We start from the raw sequence: 20,382 nt of genomic DNA on the forward strand, positions 1-20,382 counted from the left end.
CTCCAGGAGTATAAGCAGGTCGTGGTGGTCTTCTAGGAGTCTCCCGCACAAACCGACGACCAGAACTAGAACCTCCACGCGAGGGTGTCGATGGAGGTGGCGACAGCAATGGAACAAGACTCGGGCCTCGAGCACTGCTACTGGATGGTGGAGGTGGAGGTGGCATGGCTGCTGCAGCTGCTTCATTTTCATCCCTTACAAGCTCCAATTCTAGTTCTTCAATATGTACAATGCCATCCTCCAAATTGTCGTCCTCAAGGTGATTGTCCCAAATTTTATATGTGGGATCTTCATTAGCCCGATCACATTAATGGCTCAACAACCTCAAGTTGTAGTTCACATAAACCAAGCTTTCTGCTCGGTTTTCGTTGAGTCTGTTTCTTTTCACATTATGTATATAACTGTAGGTGCTCCAACACCTCTCTGCAGAAGAAGAATTTACAACCTGTGAAAGAAATTCTTTTGCCAATTTTGGCAAAAGTTCGTGGCCGCCATATGTTTCCCACCATGTGAGAGAATCAAATTTATCTTTGTCATCCATTGCATGGAAGTTACCATACAAACCAGTGCCACTGAAGTATCTGCCTATTTCAAGGCGCACAGCTGCACATTCCTCCCTGTCAGGCACCAACTTTTCTAATGCTTCCAGATATCCTTTAGTTACCTCTTGATCTTAATGGGGTTTGGTCCTAACCCCACCCCCTGCTGCAGGTTGGCCCAACCAAGATGTAGAGTAGTATTTTGGCGTAAGGATATATGCCAAGCAATGTAGTGGAAGGTTAAGCCTATTCCACCGTTCACACACACAATCATGAATCAGTTTGTACAAGTTGGGATCTTTATTATGAACAATGTCTTTTATTTCCCCCAACATGGTATCCATTTGCTCATACACCTCGCCAATCACTGGTTTGTCTGTATCTGCAAACCGAATCATGTGATAAATTCGCTTGGTGAAATCCAATACCTGCCTCACAGTTGTCCAAAACTGCCCATCAAGAGCGGCCTCCTCCACTGTTTCAAAACCTGCCATGTCAGCTACATTTGTAGCCCTTTCCTTTAACACCTGCCAATGTGGACTTGATACCATGCTAGCTAATGCCTCTCTTACCTTCAAAAGGCGCCTGAAGGTGAGGTAATAGCTACCAAATCTAGTCCTCGCAATCTTCAGCAACTCCAATCTCGAGTGACTGCGGAAAAGGCCATGGGTATTGCTATGATTTGTAATAAATTTTATCATTTGTTTTCCTTTCTTGTACAAATCACCAATCCATTGGTATTGTTCATTTTTGTTTTTGACAATATCATGCAACAGAAGGTTCAATGTGTGAACCAAACATCGAGACCAAAATATGTTCGGGTATTTATCCTCAATAATTGCTCCCGCTGCCTTACAATTAGGAGCATTATCAGTGATGACTTGGATGACATTATATGGGCCAATACGCTCAATTTTTTCAAGTAATGCTTCTGCAATGTTGATAGCGGTCTTGAGCTTGTCTGAGTAATCATGTGCAGCTAGAAAGATGGGACCACTAACAGACACAGCAAGAACACTTATCAATGGCTTGCCTTTTACATTTGTCCATCCATCAGATACAATGGACACCCCATTGTCAGTCCAAGAACTTGTCATTTTATTCAAAGAATGTGATATTTTTGCTTTTTCATGATCAAGGCCAACAGTTCTTGCCTTGTCATACCCAGGGCTCTTGTATCCTTTAGGGGCATCATTTATGGCAGAAACCATTTCGTGCCAATAAGGTGAGCGTAGAACATTGAATGGTATCCCACATGCATAGAGGAACCTGTAAACTTTTGAATCCACATCATTCCTACACCCCTCATCAAGGAAATCTGATATGGTTCTACGCCTTAAAGATGATGACCCTGTGCCTCCATGTCCATATCCACTGCCTTGGGAGGATGCTGAAGGAGTTCTTTGTGATTGTGAGCTTGGTTCAAAGAAACCCCTTGATCTTTTTGTTCTGTATTAGGCGTCCTCCTCTTCCTTTATGTATTTGGCTCTATCTGTTGTTGACACCGCTGCACAAGTTTTGATTCCTATTTGTTTCTCTCCATCCCATGGCCTTTTCCCGCAGAGGTGTCTTCTAGCACGGGTGTATGAACCTGTGTAATCAGTGTTGCAATGGGGGCAATGAAATTTAGTGGTTCCACCCCCTCTCCCTGTTTCAGCCCTGTGAACATATTTCCACAATGGAGTTTGGTCTTGTTTAGTTTTTTGAGGGTCATGTTCACCCTCCTCCACCTCCTCCTCACTAGGGTTTTCACCCATTTTACTTCCTCCGACTTCTTCATCCACCTCTTCAGTTTGAGGCCCCCTCCGTTTCCTACTCTCCACCACCATAATAACCATAAAAGGGACCAGGAAGGGGAAAATGCCAATAAATATCCCCAGGTCCATGGTGTTTGATGTTTGTAGGGTTATGAGTCTTGAATCTGCAAATTAATTTAATTTATTGGGATTAATTCATTTAATTTATTAATTTAATTTAAATACATGATTTTTAAACAGTTAAACTCAAACAACTAAATTAAATAAACTAAATTAACTACCTAACCAGCTAAACTAACTAGATTACTAAGTTACTTACCTCTGCAGGCTTGCTCCTCGCTCCTTGGCAGTTGCTCCTCGCTCCTCAGCACTTGCTCTTCGCTCCAATGCTCTTGCTCCAGCTCCAAACTTGCTCAATGAAGTGATAATGAATGTTTTTTTGGCCCATTGGCCTTATAAAACAAAAAAAAAATTCTAAAATTTTTAATTTTTTCGGGTCCGGCGGATTTTTTTTCCGCCGAACCGCTCCCGGCCCGGCCCGATTCGCTCCCGGAGCGTTTTTTAATGCCCGGGAGCGATCAGGGAGCGATCGCTCCCCGATCGCTCCCGGGCATTAAAAAACGCTCCGGGAGCGCGGGAGCGATCGCTCCCTGAGTCGCTCCCTAACAGACCAGGGAGCGTAAATTTTTTTACGGGAGCGCGCTCCCGAAAATCGCTCCCGTCCGGGAGCGATTTTGGGAGCGCGCTCCCGAGCCGCTCCCGCCCGGAGCGCACTTCGGGAGCGGGTTCGAAGGGGGGGTGGTGCTCCCCCACAACACTGGTTTAATGGGATCTCTATTGCTCTATGGTTGAAGTGAATGGTTGAAATTTTTCATGTATAACTATGTGATGATTGGAATGGTCTAAAGAAGTAAATTGTATCATTCGAAGTAGTTATCAATTTGAAAAATTGTGCTAGTCTTGGTCGCACTAGAACATCAACATATTATAGGGGTTGCCTTATTGGCTACATGTATGGGCTTATGTCCTTATTTTATGTTAAACTCCCTCACCTACTATGTATATAAAGGAGGAGAGAGCATTGTATTTGTGATCGTCATTACGCTCTAGCTTGTACTTGTCTTGGACACATCTTGTCGAAAGTAAGACATTATGGCTCATGAGATCCCATTAGAGATATGTCCCATAAGGAGTAAGACCTTAGGGTTCACAAAGAGATTTTAGGAGAAAGATATCTTGTAAAGAGAAAGACACTAGCATTCATAAAGAAACACTAGGAGATAGATGTCTTGTAAGGAGTAAGAGAATAGTGTTCATGAGGAAACCCTAGGAGAAGATGAGATAAGAGAGAGAATTAGATGTTCTCAAGAAGATTGCTCTTTCAAGATGTTAAGATTTATTATAAAACCTAGAGAAGAACAAGGCATCAAAGGTGTTGAAGTTTCTTGTGGTTCATGTTGTAGCACTTGGGTTTCTACCCTAGTGGATGGCACAAAGTGAAGCTAACACCTTGGATGATCATGTAGCCTTTTTGTTGTGGGATTTGAGGCTAGGGCAAGATCATAGAGAGATGAGCTTGATAAGTCTTGAGCTTGGTGTGATATCTTGCTTGGAAGAATGTTATGCTATTATATCCTTGATGTTCCTTGGAAGTCTTTGTTCTTGTGTTGATGCAAAAGTTCAAAACCTAGGGTTGGAAGACTCAAAACCCTAAGATGGACATGTATATTTGAAGTTAGCACTAGATTTGTCTCACCATTTACTTATACAATGCAACATTGTAAAGGATTATAAACCCTAAGGAAGATAATAATGCTAGTGATGAGCGTTTGTATGATACAAACTTGTTTTATGTGCCAAAGATGACTTGTCAATGTTGATGTTAGCATATTGAGGATGTTTAGTGGATTGACCTACTTTAGTTGGAAGAGATTCTACATCAACATGTTGAGGATCTTTAATGGAGTGACCAGCTTTGGTTGGAATAGATTCTTAGTTAGGAGTTGGTGTCTAGAGTTTTGTTATGGTTTCTCTAGCTAAAGTTTGAAGAACTTGACTTGTACCAACTTGTAAGAAATTTATGATGTATAATTGTGTTTTATCTTTATGTATATGAAGTTTCTCGTTATTCAAATATTTTGTACTTGCATATTTAATTTTCGTTCAATTAATCTTATTGATTGGGTGAATTCTAGCATTACATGTTCATGCCAATTGTTAAATTGGTTAAGTGATTTAACAATTATCTTGAGCATAAAGGTTTTTGTTTTGTTTGTTTTTTTTAATATGGTTCACGGGTCTCAGAGATTTGCTAAATCCACGAAATACTTGTACTAGGTAGATCCACCCAGAGGGATCACTTCCTACCAACTCAACCATGGAGCCTAACCTCGAGGGTGTCAAGAGAATTGAAATCGTGGCCTTTCAATAGAAAAGATACTTTAAGAATGGGGACTTGACCAATTGAGCTAACCCTCGAGGCTATAAAGGAAAATTACTTATGTTATATTCTTCCTTAATAAGAGAAATTGGATTTATTATGTCTCTCGAACATTGTGCCCTAGGAACTGTATAATTGGAGTATTCAAATACCTTTGCATGGTATCTATTCTCTTGTGCTCCCATAGGAAATTGGGTTGAAATGTATTATTGTTATATTTTAATATTTTAGATTAGACAATGTCGCAAATTCACAAGGAATAGATCTAAGAAACGTCAAATGAAGAGGAATTTCAAAATTGTATTAAAGGTCAAACTTTCAAATTTCAATGGTGAACATATGGCAAATATACAAATACACATCCAGTGACCTCTGGGGAGCAAAAGGGTTTCTCTTCACTTATCATCAATAGAGTTAGCATTAACACACAAAAAAACAAAGGTCACCTCCTTAATCAATCCACACTCTGATCAATTTTGACAATGTATTTTTTTACATCCTCCCTAATAATGTTGTATATGGTTTCTAGGGTAAAGAACAATCAACATGTAAGCACTTCATCTACTATAAAAATTAGGCCTCTTCGTAACATGGAATTTTGAATATCAATATAGAACTTAGTGATAGTTGGGATTTCATGTATTCTTTGGACCATCAAATAAGGGTTTAAAATAAGACAATATACATCTTTCTTCTTTGTAAATTTTTCAGTGAAATTTGTGTTCCATTTTTTTTATTTACCAAAATAAAGTGTGAATAATCAAGAAAATGGTGTCTATAGGTTGTCTAACTAAAAGGTTTTGGAGTTTTTGGTTGGAATTTGGCAAAAGAATTTGGTCGATCTTGATTTGTGTGGTTAAATTAGATTTTTGATTGTATATATAGATTTAGTACCATGAAAAACCCGGAGCATTTGGATTGTGGAGAGCCCACAACTCAAATTTATGATTCCAACAAATCCCCGCAAATTTTGAAAAATTAAACTGAAAAATACACTGAAAAACATCTAACAAATAAGCTACTACTTTCCATAACAAAGAATATGCACATTAAAATCAATGAAGTACTACTTTAATATTATATAATTTTTTTATATAATATAAACATCAAAAATGGTATACAAAAGATTCTCCATGAACAAGTTGCAATCTATGGAAGTATGAAGGTAAACACTCCACAGTATCATAATAACTTTAGTTCTTAAAATAAATTATCCTCCCCGCATATTAAAGTTTTGATAAAGAATTCCACTTTTTTGTCATGTGTATCCCACCAAGCAAAGTATTAGGTATATCGCCTTGCATGCCTTCTAATTTGAAATTCATAGATTTCTATCTCTTATCAAATAATTTAGTATTTCCCTATTGCAACGGAAATTTTTCCTTGCATTTTAGTGCTCAATAAGCGAAAAAGAAATACCACTCTTGCTGGAAAGACGAGGAAATTACACAGACTATCTATCTAATGGTGTCTCTGTAAATAATATATTAAATTGTCCGCATGGAATTTGAATTACAAGCTAAGAAAAGTATTTGACTACATTTCATTGGACGTTATTTTTGACATTTTATTTTGCATTTTTCTACATTTTCCACACAGCCTAAATGACAGAATTCCTCTATAAAAATTGCCAAAATTTATCGATAATTATGTGAAATGATGCACTGTTTCCCTAATCCTCGTTAAATTAATAGTAAAAAAATTGTTTGGCCTCGACATTGGCCTTCTGCAGAAATCACCTTACTTATCCCACATTGCTCCTCTGGCTGTCCGTTACAAAGGAAAAATAATAACTCAACTATATTCCTGAACTCCAATAAAAGATCTTCCGCTTAAACTAAATGCGAGACAACCGGGATTCATCCAAAAAGCACGTATTTTTTGAACTCGACTGAAAAAGTTTGAAAAACTATATGCACTCCTTGCAGTATGTTGTTCTTTTCTAGGGACACGTATATTATTTTGAGTGTTAAACCGGTAGTGTTTTATCAGAATTTGGGACATTGGAAGTTAAGATTCAAGTTCTGTTTTTAATTTTTTTGTCATTCTTCTTCTTCTTCCTGTTTTCTCTTTCCCTGTTGAATATTCTCGCTTTATTAACAAATTTCTTAATGCAGTATTGGCTGCTTCAGTTGTTGCCACGGCTGCTTCTGTGTCAATCTGATCTCCTTGAAGAGTTTTGAGTAGTCTATCATCCCCTGGCACAGCAGCATCTTCTAGTACCGTTGACTTAAGTAGGTTGTCAGATCCAACATGAGCAAGCCCAATGACTCTAACACAGGTGATAGCAGAAGCAACTATTACTGATCCCTTGGCCTCCGACTCGACTGCATTTATACTATCTGGCCGTACCACATCAGCAGCTCCCGTAACCATCCACAAATGGCAGAAGGAATTGTCAATTGCTAGACTTGTTGGCATGAAGTTTTCTGGCAAACCAACTTTCTGCACAAGTGATAATAAGAAAGAGAAATGAGGTACGCTAAGCTCCATCCATGATTCAGACCTAAGTTAATGTAGTCAAGAATTGTAAATCATCCACGGGAAAGTGTAGGCAGGATAACGAAAAGTGTGTGCATGTGATAATCGTAATAGATTTAATGAATAACCACCAGCTGGCCAAAGCCACCAATAAACCAAACCCACTATTTAAGAGATACACATAAATTTAGCAGAAATTACTTAACATGTTTCAGAATCGCTAATGTATTATTTACCTGAAGTTGAACTACTGAAATAATACGCTGCAGTGTATGAAGCGAACAAAGTTCTTTTTACAAATTAATTACTCCAAAAGACTTGGAATGTCAACATATCCATGAGGATACAAATATTATATATTATTATTGTCTGAATAAAAATGAATGATTTACAATGAAAACGAGAGGCTTGCTTATATATTAGGCAATTGTCTCTTCATGAAGAGTCATGTCTCATTTAGACATGCCTCTTCAACCTAATTACTACTTAACTAATTATTATTTATGATTATTATCATTTACATTATATTTATGTTATTTATATATTTTATTCGTTACATTGCCTCCTTCCTCAAAAATCTTTGTCCTCAAAGCTTGTCGATGACAAAAGGTTTGATCTCTTTTTCAGCTTCGAATGTCTTTTTGTCTTGGAACATCATCTTCGTTGATACAAGCTGATATGATCTTTTAAGTGACAAACAAAATTGTCGCACCGAGAAGGGATTAGACCATTCGAGATTAATCTTTTGTATAGCATTCTTATCATTGGAATTTTGTAACGACTTGTCCTTGTAGCACTGGGTTGAGGTTACATTACTCTTCTTTGGAACATCAGTTTGTTGTTTCGGTTCTGACTGGTTCAAATATGTAGCATGGTTGATTCATCTATTCTCATGATTTGGATGCCGATATGGAACTTTTTGTTTGATTTTTCCTTACTGGGCATGCGGCAATTTTTATATTTTCTTCTGGCAAAGATGTTGTTGAGTTGGTTAGGAAACATTCACTCGGGATGTTCATTGTTTGAACTGCAACATCCAAGTGCATCTTTTCTTCAACTTTCTTGTTTTCTTCCTGAGTTGTGACATTCACTGAATCGGTATTTGTTGTTTTGTCATCAACTTGAATTCCTATATTTGATGTTTCCTTCTTGATAAGTTGTTGTACCTGGCTTTCTAATGACTTCTTATCCTTCTTAAGTTTCTTAATTTGTGTAAGCAATTTTTCACTATGGTTTTTAAGTCGAGAAACTTCTTCATTTTTGTCAATTTCATTTTGCATATTTTGTAATACTTTTTTACCTTTTTGAGAAATTACTTTTGAAATATCCGATATATAGTGTAACATCTTGGAGTGTTATTTTCTTCTTCTTATAAGAAAATGTTAAAAACTTTTTCTTAGTATTTAGAATAAAGGAATCTAAAGTTTTCATCCTTGGTGATCCCAAAACAATGTCACTATCATTAAAAGATAAGGTTTGCACGGTGAATTGTGAGGTAAAAGTATAATCTCCAATATTTAAGTGTAGATTGTTTATATCGTATTGTTTGCCAAAAATATTTGTTTCAACTATATTTGATTAAGGAATCACCAATTGATTAGCACATTTAGGACTAACATAATTACTTCTTTCAGTAGGACTGATAGAGATTATGATGTCTCTTCTTGCGAGTGATCCTTTGATGTTAAATAGTGTGCAAACACATGTACTATGGGTTTCAGGAAACCTTTCATTACTAGTCTCCATTTTTTCCTTGATGTTTTTACGTAAACAATATGTCAATCGGAGCTACTTTTATTATAAAATATCACTTATTTCTTCTATATATACTTTTCAAATATTCTCCTTTAATGTGGATTGTTAAAACTTGAATACCCTTTTATTAAAAAAATACTCCTTTATATTGTTTCCCTCTATATATGTATGTATTTCTTTATATTAAGACCCTTTTTCAAAATAACTTTATTATCTTATAATAAATAGTTTCACTTTTTTTTCTAAATAATAAATTGGTCCTTTTTTTATATACTTAATTATTTCCTTGATAAATTTTTAATTTCACCCAACTTATAAAAGTCACGTATTTTCATATGACACGGTCGCGATGTTAAAATACCATGGGTTGTTTTTAAAACCTCCGTTAAAATGTTCTCCACGTAAAAAGTAAAACGTATTCCTTTTGTTTTTTGTTTTTTTCTTTTTCTTTTTCTTTTCTCAAGTTTTTAAAATACCATGGGCAATTACCATGGGTTGTTTTTAAAACCATGGGCTTCTCCACGTAAAAAGTTTTAAATATACTTGGTATGAGATTTTGTATCCATTTTGTTTTTTCTTTTACTTTTTTTTCTTCTTCTTTTTTTAATTTATTTACTTATAATTTTTTTTTTGGTTAATTTTTTTTTTTATGGCCAAAGGCCTAGAAAAATGGAGAAAAGGAGAAACTCCCAAATTCTGAGCAAAATGCTTCAATTGTACGGCAAAAAGGTTGAAGAAATTTCGATAGCCAAGGACCTGGATAGGAGAATGAACTCTGTGCACCGGTTAAGCACCCTAGAGGACCGAACTACTCTGATACCAAATGAGACGAACAAAGTTCCTTCTACAAATTAATTACTCCAAAAGACTTGGAATGTCAAGATATCCATGAGGATACAAATATTATATATTATTATGTCTGAATAAAAATGAATGATTTACAATGAGAATGATAGGCTTGCTTATATATTAGGCAAGTGTCTCTTCATGAAGAGTCATGTCTCATTTAGACATGCCTCTTCAACCTAATTACTACTTAACTAATTATTATTTATGATTATTATCATTTACATTATATTTATATTATTTATATATTTTATTAGTTACAGTGTACAATGAAATGAAAAATTAACAATTTAGAAACTTAATGCATCATGACAACCTAATGTATTTTCTTGATGTGGCATTCCTTCATCCTAGTGCATTACTCAATGCGCCAATGGGTAGTACCCATCATCTTCTTATGCATTCATCTGTCCCTTTTCCCACTTCCATACGGATGATTGCTAAAAGTGTGGACAGTATAATACCTACCTCAAGTAGCACCAGTTTCCTTGACTGAAGATTACAACTCAAAAGCAGTACACCGTAGAACCTGCAGTTCAAACAAACAATTACCTTTCAATGAGTCAAATCAGCCTTGCCATAAACATTCAGTTTCTGAAATGTCTTCAAACTTCATTAGAAAAGAGTCTTCAAAACCGAAACTGGAAATAGTGCATCTAGATGTGTTATGATGCCCCCCAGATTATGACAGTAAATGCCTTTGAATGGTGATGTTAAATATTGTAATATTCGTTAAAATACTACCACCTCCTGATTGCATCCATCAATAGTCAGGTCACAGAGGAAAGAGATCAATTGTCATAAACGGGAAGTCTAAAGCAGATGAGTTCAAGGATGACTCAGGATTGATAGGCTTAAGACACATGTCAAGCATCCAGTTGTGCCTACAATGGAGTACATTTCGTTGCACATATTAGTTATATCTTACAATGATAATGTTATAAACTCAGCATCCCACACATGAAATACAAGCATTAAAAAAAAGAACAATTATGATAGTTGGCATGCAATACATATCCACTCAATCATGCTCCAGTCCACATCGTCAGTCCAGTGAATGGTATTGCATCCTTAGGTAAGGCTATATCTGGCAAGCATTCAAACATTCCAATGGAAAGTAGAAACCTTCTCCAAAGATCACACCCACCATAAAGCAACAGGCACATGACTATCTTTAATGCACCATAGCTCTAAAGCACAACTAAAAATAAACAATCATGTTCCGAATGTAAAGACTCCACCAGCAACATAGTCAGAAATTCACATTACCTCTCACGTGGCAAGTTAAGGTATTGAAATGACACGGCAAGGACAATAGGCACAAAACTATCTAATCATATTGGAAAACATAAGCATCTTTAATTCCATGTGACCATCATGGACCCATAATAAGCAACCCGTTTTCACAATGCATTCCAACTTAAAACGTCAATATAACGCATTCGCACCATGGCACATTAATCTATGGAAATTTTATGAATTGGGGTTTCTTTTGCAAACTCGGATATTTCACCTCTTTAGAGGTTCCACAGATCAATTTCCGATGAATTTTCATATTTAAGGTTGAACTGAAATATAAATTACAATTACAGCGGAAAGCAGCGAACAATATTTTAATTCACATCAATCGCAATACACTAGGGAATCCAACAGAGAAGATACCAAATATATGCTAACAAGTTTCAATCTTGTTACCCCTCACTTCTAAGTGTTGAATGGTGTAGTCATTGATGCCAACATCAGTTCTTGAATGCTCCTAATATTTTTCTGAATTGCATCAATTGAAGCTCCATTGGTTAAAAAGCTCTGGAAAACCCTAGAAGCTCCACACTTGTTAAAGATGCATCCTTAAAAAGCTCTGGAAAGCCCTAGAAGCTCCACACTTGTTAAAGATTCCGAGGATGCAGATCAACGAAGTTGCTTGGTAAACCATCATCACTTGATGCTCCTCGTCATGCCGATTTTAACAATATTATGCATGCCACGAGGCTCCTCACAGTTTGGGGGATATAATTGATTAAAGATTGGTGCCCCAGCGCATGGTCAAAATCCCCAACAAAAGAATGATTTGGCAGCTCATCACTAGACATTCATGGGCATAAAAGAATTTTCATAATTATTATTGAATTATTATGATTATTCAAGGATTTGCATGAAGTATTATTAAATCGAATTGGTCCAAAATTAATCCAATGTGTGGATCAAAGTTTTTGGCAAAATTCAAATTTTAAATTAAAATCTTTTGGCTTCCCTCCAATATGCAAAAGTCGGCTTCAATCAAAGCACCTCCTCCATCACTATAAAAGGAAGCTCGACTTCTCATCAAGCAAGGACACTTGAACACAATTTTTCTGAGATTATCTCTATGGCCTGGAAGGGTCCTGAAGATCATAAGAAATTCAGGTCAATTTCAGAAAGGTTTTTGGGTTAAAATTTTTGTTTTCAGCTATGGTTTTTCGCTGGGTATAGTTGTGGTTGTTTGGCCTCTTTTGAAGTAAACCTTTAAGCTCGTTGATACCTCTAGAAAATGGATGTGAGACCTGGTACGTTGACAGAGCTAGGGTTTTAACAGTAGCATACAACAAGCCTGTGGTTCTGTACACCTTTATTTTGCAAAGGAGATTAAACATTGAAAGAAGTTTGGTTTTTCTTTTATCTGTCAAGGTTTGCAAAAAAAGAGGACTTAAAGCACAAAAATTTGATAGAGTGCACAAATGTAATGTTAGTCGTCGGGCATTTTACCGTTGTTAAGTCATGCATCAGTTTGCAAGCTTGATTCACACTGTGAATCTGATTTTAAATAATAATATTATTACCCAGCGTAACATTATGTGTTCCTTTCACGTATGATGAATCGGTGTTGAAATATGCCAGACTCGATTACTGTTCTACGTTGAACATAAAACTTGGTACTTGAATGATTTCGAAGGCTGCTCCATTTGACTTAATTTTTTCGAAGTCATGAATTCTGGTTCTGGGTACACTGCAAGTTGATGATTGATCTGGCTCGGAGCCCTGGCTTGAGGTCCACGACGAAGTAGTCTGATTACAGATGAATGTTTGGAATCCGAATCCAATGGAGGTCTGAGTCAACGTTCTCAATGGTTATTTTGGCAAAGGCTTTCATATGACATAATGCAATTTTCGCTCAAAACTAGGGCTGGCATGGCAAATATCTTATATGGATATGATACAGCGACAATGTCATGAAAGTAAGGCATTTAATCTAAAAAATTATATCGGAATTCACTGTTTTGAGAAGGTTGAAGGCGGATTGTAATGAACAAGTGACCACGTAGTATGTTTCCACATATGGAATAAGATGTTGCTTTTTTAATTCATCACACAATACATACACCTGCGCAGTGACTTGATGTAGGGATAGAGTACAAAGTTTTGAGATCAGAGTCAGAGTACTGAAAATGCAATGTTGAAATGCTAGTGTTCTGTCATATGCCTTATATATGTTGTAGGTGGCACGTAATGTCTTTCGCAAATATATTGCCATGCTTATATTGTTGTTATGATTCTTGCTGTAGATGCCATGTACTTGGCTGAGAATGGTTGCCATCTTGAGTGAGAGTGATGTATTTGTGACCGGCCATCTTGAAAGAAGAGTTCGTGAGAAGATGCATCTACTGTCAAGTTAGATAAGATAAGTGATCGACATCTGATAACTAGAAGGATTAACTATGACATCTCCATGGAAAAGGTATGTAGACCCTGATATGTATACTTTAGAAGGAGAACCTTGGTAATGATTCATACGATATGTGAAAGGATGTTGATGTTGCAGGAAGCGAATATCATGACGAAAGGCCATCATAAAAAGGTAACTTTGATTTGATGTTCATTTTGATTTTTGAAAACATCTGGTTGGGTTGAAACATGGCTACCGGAAGAAGGTTGTAGAAGTCACCTACAACAGGTATTCATGACATTTGATGGAAGATTCTGCAAGAAACATGACTTGGAAGAGGTAGTTGTACGAAGGATAACCATATGTGGACTAGAAGATCACTTTCCGATGAAGAGAAGGATGACATGACTATTATTTCAACACGATAAAAGGAAGTGATGAAGAAGATGTTTGATGCCCTACAAAGAAGAAGGCTCCCTAATGAAGAAGTTGAAGCTCATGACATGATGACGAAAGAAGGAGCCCTACAAGTAGTTGATAGTATCTCCACTGTAGAGAGTTGTTGTTGTTAACAAGTCCCTTGTTAAGAGGGAGCTTAGGAAAGTCCATTATTAAGAGGAAGCTTGGGTATATTCCTTTTATAGGAATAAGTTGATCCTCCTTGTTGAAGGAAATGTAACTAGGCCCGGTCTTCATAAATGTACTTTTGATATTTGTACTTGTTCAAGAAAATAATTATTATTTTTATAGTATATGTCAATGAGTTTCTTTCTCATTGAAATATATCTAACACATGTTAAGTGCTATAGGTGAGTCAAGGAGTCAAGAGAAAATGATTGAAGACCTCAAGGGAATGTTACTCCATGCATATGTTTGTATAAGAGTCAAAGAATAACCCTCCAGTTGGAGCTGGTAAAAAGGGGGTTGGAGTCTCCTTCAGTTGGAGCTGAAAATCTTGGAAGTTGGAGCTTTCTAATTGATGTAAAATATTGAAGACAAATATTAAGATGCATTTGGTAGTTTTTCTCTTCGAAGGGTTTCACCTAAAAATCTCTTGTGTCTATTGTCTTCATTATTGTGCATTATTGGATGGTGTTGTTTATTGTTTATGTAATGTGATGTTGAAAAATGTGAATTTAATGCTCTGAAGATTAAAATTAACTAATTGTTAAGAATATTGATTCACCCCCCTCAGTATTTCCAACAATTGGTATCAAAGTAGGTTCCTTCAATTGCAATTTAATAACTGGAAGGCAAATCACAGGTGGATCAAGATGTGTTATCACCCCAAGAAACTCTCCTATGTTGTAGCTCAGAGATGCTCGGGAACATTACAAACTCAACTTAACATTGGAAATGGATGAATGGAAGGAATGATGCTTGTTCAAGCCAGATAACTACTCCTACTTTGCTTGACTCCAAACATGCGTGAACACCCCCAGACTACAAGGCTTTAGACCACCAATTACTCATAGTTCAGAGATTGGGTGAATATGGAGAATACTGACCACACCAGCAGATACACAGGACCCTGTGATGGTTGGCTGCAACCAGTAAAGAGGTCTGCAAATCTAATTCCCTAGTGAACAGATAGGATGACAACTCTGTGTCACTAAGTGAAAAGAAACCTGATTAACACGTTCACTGATACATACAAGACTTCAACATAGAGGTAGGATGACAGCTCCTCTAATTCCAAACATCAAGAGTTCAAGAAAACAGCATATCAGGCACAGCCTGGAACAGAATAGAAATGGAAAGTGAGCAATTAACAACAAAAGAAGCTTGTATTAGCTGAAAATGAAGACGAGACGCTGCAAGTATCAAAGCAGTTACAGTCTCCAGAAGTTGAACCTTACATCAGATCAACAACCATCAACCCTGATTACATTTTCTTTGTGGGTATATATAGAGTTTCATTACGAAGGCACTCGGCCATTCTAAGTATGGAGGGGTCATAATTAACCACCAACCGCTTTAACTGCCTGATGGAGTTTGAGTGCGATTGCTTGCTATAGTGGATGAATTTGACCTTCTCGGGTGCTCTGTTGTCTTCTCAGGTGGCTGGAGTGTCATATGGGATGAAGTCCCATAACTGTTAAATTCACTTGCCTGTTCATGCTTTGTCCCTTTCCTTCTTGGCTATACAGTCTGTTAAATGTGGTTGTTGAGGAGGAAATCCACCTGGTACTGGTAGACTGGTCACCTTCATCCTTCGGGAGCACAGAACATTTAGGAGACGTAGATTTCACAGCAGGTGGACAATTAAGAGGAAGGAGAAGGGTTAGTCGTCGGATCAGGAGGATAGACGGTGGAGATGGCTTGGCGAATGATATCGGAAGAAGCGAGAGCGGAATGAGTGTGGGCCATCGGATCTTGGCGGAGCTGATCGGACGGTGGAGGTATGATCGGGCGAATCGCCTTATCGGGCACGACGGGAGTCGTCAAATCAGGTTTTGGATCTTGGGCCTTTACGTATGGCGACATGCGATTGCGATCAGATCGCATCGCAATATCGCATCGGCGGAAGCCGAGAAGCGCGGTCTTTGATACACACATGGATGCGATTGCGATAGGACCGATGAAAGGAAAATGAGCGGTGCGATGGAAGGAGAAAGTGACCGTTGTGAGTCTCTTTTGAGCATGACTAAGGACCAAGCTCACTTCCGACCTTTAGAAATCAAAGATATGTAGCAGAGCTAACACTGGCTCCTTCTGGGGATGAGATCCTCCCTGTGAGGTCTCAAGAACTGCAGATCATTGCCTTACCTGTGAAAACCATATGAGCAAAATTTCCTAGTGTTCCATTGGGCATGGAGTCTAATTAAAGCTTTCATTAAAACTGATAAAAAGGCCAAAAGACCTTAAATAACATAATTTTCTGAAAGTCGCCCATTAACTGAGCCATCAAAACTGTTTCTCCTCTTGGTCAATATGCCTGTCAGCCGGTTCATCAAAGACTTACAAAATCGTATTTATCTGATCATCTACCTCAAAAAGTTTAGGGCATTTGACCTCATCAGGTAGAGATGGTTTATATTTCACCCCTTCTCTGTATGCTCTCATCCTTGGATGTTTTTCATGGACGCTTTTGTACACCTGCTGAATAACCATGGCAACTGTGTACTCGGCTGTGTCATTTGTGGCCTGCACAATTAATATAAATGGTGGACCAATGTATTCTTGTGTGTGGGACACAAAGACTTCACCTGCTTCCGTAGCTTGCTTAGAACCAACTCCATCCAAGGAGGTGTCCCAAATCTGTGCACCTTCTTCCTCTACGATCTGGCAAACTGCCCCTTCAAGCTATGTGGAGGCCACCTGGGCAGGATTTGGAATATCAAGACTGAGATTATCAGTGTCAGCCTTGGGCATTGAATCATGGCTGGCTCCAGTGCCTAGAGGAAAATTATGAGGGATTGTCTCTTGAACAGACAGAGGAACATAAGATGATGGGGAACTGATTTCACCCTTTTTGATCACTGGGCTGGGGATAACAATAGGTTGGTCAATTTGCAGATTTGCATAGTCATGGGAAGTTGGGCTGGCTTTAAGCTCAGGGTCTTCGAGGATAGATTTCTTGAGGGGCTCATTCTTCACTGGTTCAATCAAAGGCATGGGTATTCTTGGCTTCTAAATTTTTGGTCGAAAGCTGAAAGAAGAAGGGGAACCTTCAATGCTTCTTACCTCTATGGCTGGAACTTTGAGGATGATGGGATCTGCCGCTGGTTGTTTCTGCTTATAACCCTGTTGTTCTGCTGGGACAACAAAATTATGAGCAGGGCGTTTGAATAATGACTTCTCATAGGCAGCTCTGGTTAAGAAAGGGGAGCTACCCTTATCTTCCATAGCATGGACATCATCCTCTTCTTCAGATTTCTCTTCTTCCATGACTATATTCTGAAAAAGGGTCTTCACCCTTTGGTCTTCGTTTGCATTTTTGTTTCCTTGCAAAATCTACAACTGCTCCTTTGCTCCTCTATATGGATTTGGATTTGGAAGAGTAAAGGTACTAGGAGCTCTTGCTTTCCCAAAATGCTGCTCAACCCTTAATTTGGAAACTTCAGAGGCTAATGACTCTATCATCCTGGCCATTTTATCGATCTTAGGATCTGAGGATGATGAGGGCTCACCCCTCTGTCTTCTCCTATCAGTATTACCTTCGAGCCTTTCTACAGCCATGATGTTTGATTCTACTTCCAGGGCTGCATCTTGCATATCAGCCAAAGAAGCACATCTTCTCTCCCTCAGTAGTAAACAGAAACGAGAATCGAAGGCATTGGCATAAGTAAGCTTAGCAAAAGTAGGGGTGGGTTTCACTTCAACTGGTATTCTATTGTACACGCGGTTAAATCTCTTGTTGAAATCAGACAGCAGCTCACCATTTTCCCTCTGCAAGTTCCCAAATTCAGTATGATAATAGAGCAGATCTTTCTTATCCCCCCAATGCTTTAGAAACACATCATCTAAGGCCTCAATGTCTGCTATAGACCTAGGGGTTAATTCTCTGAACCATTTTCTAGCCTCTCCATCTAGGCTTTGGAAAAAAACCCTCATCCATACATCATCTTCATTGATATCTAGGTTATAGCATAGCTGTAAAAAGCCTCGAGGTGCTCTTCAACTGTTACTCCTTCTGTACCAGTGAACTTAGGCATGTATTTCTGATACTCTCCTGCAGGCATGGCATTCAAAGGAACAGGCAAGACCAGGGGTCCATACCTAGCAGCTATAATTCTTTCCATCTTTGTGGGAGCTTGCTGGCCTGCCATGACTGGGGTAGGTGGAAGGATACTGCAGTTTGAACAGTAGGGAGCGGTGAAAAGGATGACAGAAACAAAGGAGTATGAGGGACTATATGGGAGACTTTCTTTGGACTGAGATCCAACAAGGAGCTTTATGAATCTCTGAAGGTATTTCTTCGCTAACAATGCTAGGCTCTATATCTTCAAAATGTACATCCTCAGCTATAATCTTCTCTTGCAGAGATACATAAGATTTCTTAGGCTTACCTGATCCTGATGCTCCTTTCTGTGATGTTTTCCTTTGCTTAACAATCTTCTCAGGGTCAGGCACTGGGTCAGCTAGTGATTTCTGAGGATTTCTCCATGTATGCCTCACAAACTAAGCTGGAACTGTAACGTGGAGTCGCCACTAGGTTGGTCCTCCAATAGAGTCGCCAGATAGATGATTACAACCTGAAATGTGTCCAGACTTTGTCTATCATCAAAGCTAGAACTGTGTCGTTCTCCCAGGGAAGCTGAGCTTCAATCTCCTCTCCCCGGCAACGACGCCGATTAATGTTATCACCCCAAGAAACTCTCCTAGGTTGTCGCTCGAAGATGCTCGGGAACATTACAAACTCAACTTAACGTTGGAAATGGATGAATGGAAGGAATGATGCTTGTTCAAGCCAAATAACCACTCCTACTTTGCTTGACTCCAGACATGTGTGAACACCCTCGGACTACAAGGGCTTTAGACCACCAATTACTCACAGTTCAGAGATTGGGTGAATATGGAGAATACTAACCACAACAACAGATACATAGGACTTTGTGATGGTCGGCTGCAACCAGTAAAGAGGACTGCAAATCTAATTCCCTAGTGAACAGACAGGATGACAGCTCTCTGTCACTAAGTGAAAAGAAACCTGATTAACATGTTCACTGATACATACAAGACTTCAACACAGAGGTAGGATGACAGCTCCTCTAATGCCAAACATCAAGAGTTCAGGAAAATAGCATATCAAGCACAGCCTGGAACAGAATAGAAATGGAAAGTGAGCAATTAACAGCAAAAGAAGCTTGTATTCGCTGAAAATGAAGATGAGACACTGCAAGTATCAAAGCAGTTACAGTCTCCAGAAGTTGAACCTTACATCAGATCAACAACCATCAACCTTGATTACATCTTCTTTGTGGGTATATATAGAGTTTCATTACGAAGGCACTCGACCATTCTAAGTATGGAGGAGTCATAATTAACCACCAACCGCTTTAACTGCTTGATGGAGTCTGAGTGTGATTGATTGTTGTAGTGGATGAATTTGACCTTCTTAGGTGTTCCGCTGTCTTCTCAGGTGGCTGGAATGTCGTATGGGATGAAGTCCCATAAATATCAAATGCACTTGCCTGTTCGTGCTCTGTCCCTTTCCTTCTTGGCCATATTGTCTGTTAAATGTGGTTGTTGAGGAGGAAATGCACCTGGTACTGGTAGGCTGGTCACCTTCATCCTTCGAGAGCACAAAACAGTTAGGAGATGCGGACTGCACAGCAAGTGGACGAGTAGGAGGAAGGAGAAAGGTCAGTCGTCAGATCAGGAGGATAGACGGTGGAGATGGCTTGGTGAAGGATATCAGAAGAAATGAGAGCAGAATGAGTGTGGGCCATTGGATCTTGGCGGAACTGATCGGACGGCGGAGGGATAATCGGGCGAATCGCTTTATCGGGCGTGACGAGAGTTGTCGAATCAGGTTTTGGATCTTGGGCCTTTACATATGGCGACGTGCGATTGCAATCAGATCGCATCGCAATATCGCATCGGCGGAAGCCAAGAAGCGCGGTCTTTGATACACACATGGATGCGATTGCGATAAGACCGATGAAAGGAAAACAAGCGGTGCGAGGGAAGGAGAAAGTGATCGTTGTGAGTCTCTCTTGAGCATGACCAAGGACCAAGCTCACTTCCGGCCTTTAGAAATCAAAGATATGTAGCAGAGCTAACCGGTAGGTCAAAGAAGAAAGCCGCCAAACATTCAAAAGAATCAAAGAAAGTTTTAAGTATTGTAGCAATCTCCAAATCTGAAGAAAATGAAGTTGGTCTATTAGCTCTTGAGTTTGATGAAGCCAAATATGAAATATGGGAATCTAGAACGAAAGTTCATTTGCAAACTCAAGGATATTATGTAAGGCGCTCTAT

At 38.6% G+C, this 20,382-nt stretch overlaps 1 pseudogene; it reads right to left on the minus strand.

Moving 5' to 3' along the window:
- Nucleotides 1–6,753: 6,753 nt before the first annotated feature.
- Nucleotides 6,754–20,382, minus strand: part of LOC149199188 (uncharacterized) — a 262,651-nt pseudogene continuing 249,022 nt past the window's right edge.

This window comes from Pinus tabuliformis, chromosome 2_1 (assembly GCF_031772625.1).
Source record: "Pinus tabuliformis cultivar Carrire ecotype Pingquan chromosome 2_1, CPIR1, whole genome shotgun sequence".
NCBI classification, from domain to species: domain Eukaryota; kingdom Viridiplantae; phylum Streptophyta; class Pinopsida; order Pinales; family Pinaceae; genus Pinus; species Pinus tabuliformis.